Source organism: Heteronotia binoei, unplaced genomic scaffold, assembly GCF_032191835.1.
Source record: "Heteronotia binoei isolate CCM8104 ecotype False Entrance Well unplaced genomic scaffold, APGP_CSIRO_Hbin_v1 ptg000248l, whole genome shotgun sequence".
NCBI classification, from domain to species: domain Eukaryota; kingdom Metazoa; phylum Chordata; class Lepidosauria; order Squamata; family Gekkonidae; genus Heteronotia; species Heteronotia binoei.
Genome location: NW_026800006.1, coordinates 33,098 through 42,964, shown reverse-complemented (window position 1 = coordinate 42,964; position 9,867 = coordinate 33,098). Strand labels below are relative to the sequence as shown.

The 9,867-nt window shown below is 41.4% G+C and overlaps 1 pseudogene; it reads right to left on the bottom strand.

Annotated features, from left to right (window-relative positions):
• Positions 1 to 9,109: 9,109 nt before the first annotated feature.
• LOC132590546 (NADH dehydrogenase [ubiquinone] 1 alpha subcomplex subunit 1-like) lies at positions 9,110 to 9,386 on the bottom strand (annotated as a pseudogene).
• Between the last annotated feature and the right edge of the window lie 481 nt (positions 9,387 to 9,867).

The window sequence follows — 9,867 nt, the reverse complement described above, 5'->3', positions numbered from 1 at the left end:
CTAACCCACCCTCTCTGCAAGTGGACTCAGGGCGGCTAATAATCAATTCAATTCAGACAGTTATAATTACTATTTAAAATAAATAAAATACAATTACAATTTAAAAACATTCTATGATGCTATACATTTAAATATAGGTGGACTCTTCTGTCCTGATAGTGATCTTATAGTAACCGTAGCTCTTTAGCAATGTGGGGTGGCAGTCCTTTCCCGGTTTAGATGTTAAAGGCCTGTCGAAACAGTTCAGTTTTGCAGGCCCTGTGGAAGGTAGAATAGGGTTGCCAAGTCCAATTAAAGAAATATCTGGGGACTTTGGGGGTGGAGCCAGGAGACTTTGGGGGTGGAGCCAAGATCAAGGCTGTGACAAGCATAATTGAACTCCAAAGGGAGTTCTGGCCATCACATTTAAAGGGGCGGCACACCTTTTCAATTCCTTCCTTCCATAGGAAATAATGAAGGATAGGGGCACCTTCTTTTGGGGCTCGTAGAATTGGATCCCCTGGTCCAATTTTTTGAAACTTGCTGGGTATTTTGGGGAGAGGCACTAGATGCTATACTAAAAATTTGGTGTCTCTACCACAAAAAACAGCCCCTCCAGAGTCCCAGATACCCATGGATCAATTCTCCATGATTTTCTATGGGAATAAATCTCCATAGGGAATAACAGAGTTCCCAGCAGACATTTCCCTCCCCTCCTCCCGCTTTCTGACAACCTTGAAGCGGGGGGAGGGCCTCCAAACCGGGGGATCCCCTGCCACCACCTGGGGATTGGCAACCCTAAGGTAGAAAGATTCCTCAGGGCTCTTATGGCCTCCGGAAGGGCATTCCATATTTCTGGTGCTGCCACCGAGAAGGCCCGAGCCCTTGTAGAGCATGACCTGGCCTCCTTTAGCCTGGGGATGAATAGTAGGTTTTGCATCCCTGAATGCAGTGCTCTCTGGGGAACATACGGAGAAAGGCAGTCCCGTAGATAGGCAGGCCCTCAATCATAAAGGGCTTTAAAGGTCAATACCAACACCTTGAAATGGACTTGGAACACAATAGGTAGCTAGTGCAGCTCTTTCAGCATTGGCTGAATGTGCTCCCATTGAGGGAGCTCCATTAACAGCCATGGCACAGTGTTCTGCACTAGCTGTAGTTTCCGAGTCAGGGTCAAGGGTAGCCCCATGTAGAGAGCATTACAGTGATCTATTCTTGAGATGACCATAGCATGGATCACCATTGCCAAGTCATCATGTTCCAGAAATGGGGCCAACTGCCGTCCCTGCTGGAGATGAAGAAAGGCGGATCTGGTAGTGGCTGCTACCTGGACCTCCATTGTCAGAGAGGACTCCAGGAGCACACACAAGCTCTTGACCTTAGGGGCCGGTATTAGTGGTACGCCCGTCAAGAGCCAGTAAAGGGATCTCTCCTCCTGGGCCACCCCGACTCAGGTAGAGAACCTCCATTTTCATTGGATTCAGCTTCAACTGACTTAACCTGAGCCAAGATGCTACAGCTTGAAGAGCCAGGTCTAGATTTTCCGGGGTACAGTCGGACTGGCCACCCATCAATAGATAGAGCTGGGTGTCATCCACATATTGGTGACATCCCAGCTCATACTCTTGACAATCTGGGCAAGGAGGCGCATATAAATGTTAAATAACATTGCGGACAGAACCACACCCCTGTAGCACACCACATATAAGTCTTTGGGATGATTCTTCCCCTATCACCACTCTTTGTCCCCAACCTTGGAGAAAAGAGGCCAACTATTGCAAGGCTGACCCCTGAATCCCCACATCAGCGAGGCAGCTAGACAGTAGCTGATGGTCAATGTATCAAATGCGGCTCACAGATCTAATAATAACAGCACTGCTGAGCCACCCCGATCCAGGGAAGAAAACATGTTCCACCATACGTATGTCACTTATGTTAGAAAATGGAAGTGACATGGTTGACACTCTTAGCATTTTGCAAAAATTCTATGGTAAAACCAGAAGCGATGTAAGTGCACTGGCGTGTTTCCGGCTTGCCAGCCTCCCCCCACCCCTTTCTCCAAAGTACTGCTGTCTGTGGCCTGGCTACCCTATTCTGAATAGACCTGCTTCAGATTGCTCTCTGACTTTATCAATGGATGCACACAACAGATTGAAGAAAATATGCATTTGATCTGGTATCAAATTAAGTTATAAAAGCTATGGACTACAGCCTTATGCAAGTGGTCCCATGCAGTGATTTCTAGCAACTGGGGTTCTTCCAAAGTGACAGACAGAATTCATGCCTACAAAGGCATGCCTGTTTTGCTTAGTGGAAGGAACAGCTCTCTGTGCTGTAGGACTGCTTCCTCCCTTGATATCCTTGGGGAATAGGGTTGCCAATTCTGGGTTGGGAAATTCCTGTAGATTTCGGAGTGGATTGTGAGGCAAGAGGGTTTGGGAACAGGAGGGATCTCAGTGGAGTACAATGCCATAAAAACAACTCTTCAGCATTTTCTCCAGGGGGAACTGATCTCTGTAGGCTGGAAATAGCTTCTAATTCTGGGAGATTTCCATGCCCACCTGGAAGTTGCTAAGGGGAAGTTCATAAATGTCTGCAGAAGAGTATACAAAAAACAAATAACCTGTGGTGCAGATACAACCAATGAACCCTGGAAGCCTATTGACTGGACTGCATTACCTAAACCCAGCAGTGGGGACTGACAATTGTGAACACCAAGTTTCTGAATGAACTTTCTGTAAATATTTTCTCAGCTGAATGAACTTTCTGTATATCCTTTCTCAGAAATATAACTTTCTCCTCTACTGTTTCAGTGAGAGTAATATATTAATTTGTGAAGTATGAAAAATGAGGTAGTTTTGCATTAATGAGAAATGGAACAGTGCTTTGCAGTCAGCAGAATAATCAATCAATAATAACGAGTCAGCATGTACTGTTATTTTAAAAAAAGGAAGAAAATAATAGAATGGGTGGAGAGCTGCTCTGGTGCCCATTACACACACACATCTTACTGCAGATTTTCAGAGCAGTAAGTCTTTAAACTTGACTTCAGATTCTGTGCCTTTTACATTCCATTCTTTTTCTTCCAGTGTATTTCTTCTGCAGCTTCAATTTAAAAAAAAGCACCTTTCTAAATCAGGGTAGAACATCACTTGTGGTGTGTGCAGGGTGGTGTCCAAAGTTTTTTTTAAAAAATATGTAATTGTCCTATTGCAGCTGTGCAGTAGCATCCAGCAAACATCTTCAATTTAAAGGGGGGGGGGGAAACCCTGCTGTTGAAATTTACACAACTTTTTTAGAAACTGATAAGAAGCTGTGAAGCCCCATTTTCCATATTGCAGAGCACTGTTATCAGCAAATGAAAAATGAGAAAGAGCCACACAATTTCATAATATGCAGGAACATGTTGAATGTACAGAATGCAAGGTAAAACCAACTGAAACTGGCATTGCCAGCTGTGATTACTGGCAACGTGTCTGTGTGTCTCTGTCTCTCTGTCTGTGTCCATCACACTTTGAACAGAGCTGCAATTTGTATGGGGGAGGAATCCACTGGCAGAAGCTCTGGAGAGCTGTTTTAGTTTTGAAAAATATAAAAAATAAAAATGGGGGTTATTTTTGCTGAAGACCTAGCACACCTGCATAGTTCTGCTAATTTTCTGCCTCTCCTTGCAAATGTGTATGGTTTTCTCTTTGTGATTCTCTAATTTAATCCTCCAAACTGGTTGTAATCTTGGCTGCTTTAAAAAGCTTGTCCTGTACAGATTGTACTCTTCCTCCAAATGGATCAGTCCCAAACAATTGTAAAGTCTGGTGGGTTTGCAGAAGGTCCATGTAGCCATCTTAATGTTAGGCCTCCAGAGACTGCCCAAATAGTTCCACTCCAAACTTTGTTCACTAAATATTAAACGGAAAAATGTTTTCAATGCATTAGGCTTCCCATCCCAGTACCCCTCTCTCTTTACATTTTATTTCAATTTCATTCTGAGGATCTCCCTTTATTTTGTTTGCATGCAGTATTGAAATCTTTTTTTTTGCACTGGGGATGCTGGCATTTGCCTCCTCTCTGATCCCCCTTTCATGTCAATACCAACAGGGAACTAAACCTCATGTAGCTCTTTTTAAAACATTCTGTCATTTTTTTTTCACTGATCTGAGATTAGGGGTAGTTTTATATGCTAGATTCATGCTGCTTGTTAAAAATTTTTTTAAAAAAATTAAAATGAGAGAAAATAGAGCTTGTACATGGATGAAGGAGGGAGGATGGCGGAAAGTGTAGCGTGGGTGAAATGACCGCAATGTGGGTGGGAAATTACTTTCAAGGGGTGGCAAAATGGCAAAGGGGAAATCTGAGGGAATCTGTATGCTTCTGAATTACCGTACCTTTGGCTTGGAAGTGAAGGGAAAATCAGCACAAAATCACTCTCAGAAAACCTGAGGAAACAGCGACCAGAAAGCAAATTAAGCACTGAAGAGTGGAAAATCAATGCAGAATGACAAAGAGAACCCAATGGATATGCATGGTGAAGTGAAGAAAACACCCATGCATAATAGGCCTGGGAGATAGGGAGGGAACGCTCCTTCCTTTCATTGGGAGTATTAGAGTTGCCCTGGAGCACTCTGGAGGCTGGGATTAATAATATACCAATCCTTCTTTTGTTCTCCTTGTACCCAATTGTGTGTAGATATGATGCCATCAAAACAAACCATGTTATTTACTAAGCAGCAAATATGGAATCTTCAGTTCTTGGAACAATTTTTAAGGGGAAGAGAGAAGTTCTTGGTAATTTTTAAATATTCTTTTTTAAAAATAGAATCTAGCATTTACCCATGTCCAGTAGTCACTGTTTGAGGTAGTCTGTACTTAAAACAGTTGAATGTTTATTTTTTCAGAACAGATTCTATTCAAAGCCTTTTCTGTTTACTACAAATGATGGAAAATCATTCCTTATAGAGACTGCTTTGTGCTAATGTGATGTGCTCTTCCTGTGTACTTTCTTTTCCTTCTAATTGCTATAGGAGGACAAATATTCACCCTATTTTAATGTCCTTATGAGTATCAGCTCCTGCCTTCCCTTATAGTTAACTTATTTTCTTGAGTAGTCACAAATTGACCAGGAAATTTTGTGGCCTAGGCAAATAATTTATAATTGGGGAAATCATCTTTAAATATAGAATGTGAATTGGTATCTGTCTGTAAATTATTTACATTTAAAGCCACTCAACATGTTCACAGGGGTATCATCAGATTAAAATCGAATTGAAGTTTGTATTTTAAATCAATAATTAATTCACAGTAGAATTTATGCAGTATTCTCAGAGTTTAGAGCACCTTTTGTGAATGATCTTGATGATCTCTACTCTGTTCAGGCCAGTCGTCATTATTTCCAAATTGCAAATGGAGGAGTGAGGCTTGCATAGGAATGTTGGTGGATTTGGAAGCAATCCTAAATAGTATACTCAGAAGTAAATCCCATTTTAGTCAGTGGACTTACTCTCAGGAAACTGCGTTTAGGATTATGGCATATGCTGTGAGATTTGAACCAGAAATACCCCAGTGCATCCTTGTAGCAATTGTACCAGAGGAAAAATTCTCATGTCATTTTAAGCCCTTATAGTTTGTATGATCATTCTTTGAATCTAGTTATACAACCAAGTGACCACACTAGGGGTGTTCACAAAAACAATAGATATTTCTTGGGTTTGGGTATACCAAACCAAGAAAACGTCAGTATATACAGATATTCCCAAATCCCAATATTGGTATGATATTAGGATTTGGGAGGGAGGGGAGAATCAGTATTACCAAATTTATTTATCTCCCCATAACTTCCCTTCTCTTCCTGAGTCTGCTGCAGCTTCAGCAAGCATCAGGGAGTGAACGGAAGGCAGCAGTCCCTTTAAATACCTTCCTTATACTCTGAATCACATGCTGCCACTGCAGGCAAGACTCAGGGAAGGAAGGGGAGATATTTAAAGTTTAAATACCCTCCCTTTCCTCCTTGTCACATCATGAAGAGAAAGGAAGCAGAAGGGTTCCTCCCAGGGAAGCCTATCATACTTGTGACCTGCTAGGCTCCTTCCACCCCCACCCCGGTTTTATTTCCCCCTGCTCAGAAGTGGGGGTGGGGAGCAAAGCAGAGGGGGTTTAAGGGCTTCCAGTCAGGCTTTCCTGAGAGGAAGCCTTTATTTAAACTCCTCTGCTTTGCCTTCCCTTCCCCTGAATAAAAGCTGAATAAGATTGGCTTTTATTTGGGATCACTTATCAGTAGCCAAATCACAGATTAGAAAATCTGATACAGTTTAATAAATACCCCCAAAATATCAATAAGGTAAAACTTAGGTATTTATTTGGTTCAGTTTATGCTGAAGGCAAATCTCCAGATCACACCAAATAATACATTGCATTTTTAAAACCCGAATTAAAACCTGTGTGAAGGACCACCAATGGAAATGGGGACATTCTTACATTTTGTCATACAGACAGACATTGATTCCTAAATTGGTGCTTAAATTTATGTGTGAAAGATCCAACACTGCTTGTTGTTTCACCAATTATTTTACAGATATGGAAGATATGCTGAATGCAGAATTAATCAGAAACTGACCTTCATAAAACACATGCAGTTCTGGCAGAATATCAAACTAGACAGGAATGTTAGCAATGAGTTTATTTGTTTATAGTCCTGATAGTTTAAGAGCTGTGTTGGGCACTTAATTTATGAAGGTTCAGAAAGTCATTGACTATGGTGGTGGGAGGACCCAATGTACTCTTTTTATGTTCTGACAACAAAACATGAACTAGAATTTGCTACTAATGGACACTCACAAGTTGTCCTTGAGGTGTTCACCCTACTACCATCTTCAGATATTGAATATGTAGGGAATCATTCATGGAATGGCAGTATAGAGCCCTTTGGTCTGAAGGCAGGAATAAAGTCTAGATAGACTATTTGTCTTTTCTAATCCTCGACAGACACCAGACCCAGCACTGCCTGTAATTTATGTTAAAGGAACACAGCATGGGAGAAGAATCACATTCCTTTGACCAGAGCTCTTCCACACAAAGCATTTCTGCTAGACGGGTTACAGTGCGGTATCTCATTGCTTTTTCTTGTCTTTTTGGCACCTGACACGTGTACTTTTCACTTTTAATTAGAAAACACAGCAAGCACAAGAAGCATTTGCTTGTTAAATTTCAGGTGCCAGTGGGGATGGAAACAATCCAAGAACTGTACATTTGACCTAGCAAAGAGGGACACATGGCTTCTTGTAAAATCTTTTTTTAAAAAATTTAACAGCTCACAACCTTGCTTACTGTCAATTAGTGGCATTTTATGTTTCTTAATGTGTTGTATTTTTTCACCTGGGAAACAAGTAATGAAAAAGAGTATTTTTTCCCCATCCTGTGTTATACAGAGAAACTTTGTTTTTAACTTTCTGAATCTTTTCTTTTTCATGTTTTGTGCACTTAGTAAGAAATTCCCCTTCTTTGCAAGAAACATGGTCCTTCTCACAATGGTAATGAAAAATTTTAGGGTTGCCAGGTCCTCCCTGGCCACAGGCAGGGGATGGGGGACTTAGGTTTCCAGATCCAAGTTGGGAAACTCCAGATCCAGATCCAAATTGAGAACTGGGGATGGAGCCTGGGGAGGACAGGGACTCAGTGGGGTACAATGCCACAGAGTCCACCCTTCAAAGCATCCATTTTATCCTGGGGAACTGATCTCTGTAATCTGGAGATGAACTGTAATGCCAGGGGATCCCCCAGGTCCCACATGGAGGCTGGCATCCCTAATTAAAGTTTCATTCCGCTAACGTGGAGGGTTAAGCTGGGCTGTTCTGGGAAATGGGTTGCCTTATAAATGGAAAGGAGACAAATCTAGCCCCCCCCCCCCCTTCAGAGCATTAGGAGAAAACAAGCGGGGATCTGCAAGGCACTTGTGAACGTGGCTATGCCATTCCCTCACCTTTGCTTCCTCCCCTTTTCCCCTACTTCTCTCACACTCCTTCTCCTTCCTGCCACCCCTTTTCCTACTCTTGCTCTACTCCTTGTCTGTTGCTTCTTCTCTCTTTCTTCTCCCTACCTCTTGCTTTCTTTTTCTGCCTTCCCATCTCATTATTATTCTCAAGATGGAGATTATTTTTTACAAGGTTATGTGGTACCAAAGCACAACAGATTGATGTAACAACAACAGGTGGATATTTGCATAAGGGGAGGGGGGATTTTCCACCATGAAAGCATTACTTTCTCTTGATTATCAAATTGAGGAGTTGTCCAATGAAAATAGGCCATAATTTTGTGCAACCCAAGAACTAGTTTTGGTTCCTAGATCAGTGTTGCTTTTCCCTTTTCATTTGATGAACATGCAGTGATGATGTGATGATGAAAGCTACCAGAGTGTAATGCCATGGGACACATAACATAAGAAAGGCTCATAAAAACTGGCATCATAATAGGCTGCAAGATTTGCATGGACATGGAATTTTTACACTTCATTTTTTAATTGTCCTCTGATTATGTTCAAAACTGTTCATGATTGTTCCAATTCATTCTTTTTTATGTATGATAATATGATTCTACAATAGGACAGAAGACATATTTATTTAAAAGCTTATAACAGTAGATTCCTGAAAATAAAGTTGAAATAAATGTTATAGCAAATTGATAGGGTTTTGGGTTTTTCCATGGTGCACTTTCTACAGCAACCTTCTCTGGAACTAAATTATTAAATAAAGGTTATTTCACTTTATTAATTACTTTTTTTAAAAATTAAGATGTTTCACTTTATTTCTTGGGAGTTAGACATTTCTGTCCTCTTTCCCAATTCTCAAATCTACACTCAATATGAGGTAAAGGTAATCCCCTTTACAAGCACCAGTTATTTCTGATTCTGGGGTGATGTCGCATCATGACGTTCTCATGGCAGACTTTTTTATGAGGTGGTTTGCCATTGCCTTCTCCAGTCATTTACACTTTACCCCCAGCAAGCTGAGTACTCATTTTACCGACCTCTTGAGCTGACTACTTGAACCCAGCTTCCTCTGGGATCAAACTCAAGCCAAGAGCAGAATTTGGACTGACGTACTGCAGCTTACCATTCTGCACCACAGGGATCAATATGAGATACACCTTGTCAAATACATACTTATTGATATTAGGCTGGTTCTGGTAGAATTTATCATGTTGTGGGTTTAGTTGATGTTCTCCAAGCCCTTTGATTCATAATAGCAGCTGATTTGGGAAACATGCTTGTCCCTTTCCATCAGGTACCATTGATAGGCATTCTGAGCAACCCTCTTCTCCTTTCCCCTGTTCATGTATCTCTAGATCTATGTAGTGCTGATTCCAGGGATAGTCAAACACGCATACATTATAGTCAAGCTAGGCAGGATCTCATATCACATCCCAGCAGCACCTGTGAACTCCTGCAATACAACCACCTTCTCTCTATCCTAAAGATACACACCACTTTATTAAATACTTTCTAATTTCCCTGTCTAATTTGTGTGCATTATTCTTTGTTTTTGACTGAAGATCAAAGGGAAAAAAAGTTTTAAATAAATGAAGTGCCGGGAAATGAACCAGTTAAAGAAACTGTGAAGTTCTTGGCTGGGCCCCAAAGAAGTGATCTGCAGATCTGTGTGTGTTTGTGTGTGACAAGCTGAAAGTTTCTTAGGGTGGGGGGGAAGCATCAAAGTGTCGCACTCTAATTGTACTCCACTCCTCAGCCCTACACTGCACCCCTGAAGCAGCCTATAATACATTCTTGTGACTGCCTACTCAGAGGTAAGTCACACTATGGTCGATGAGGGCCTTAGAGAAGTATGTTAAGGACTGCAGCCTTAGAGACATTCAAAAACTATATATGGCCATGAACTTTATAAT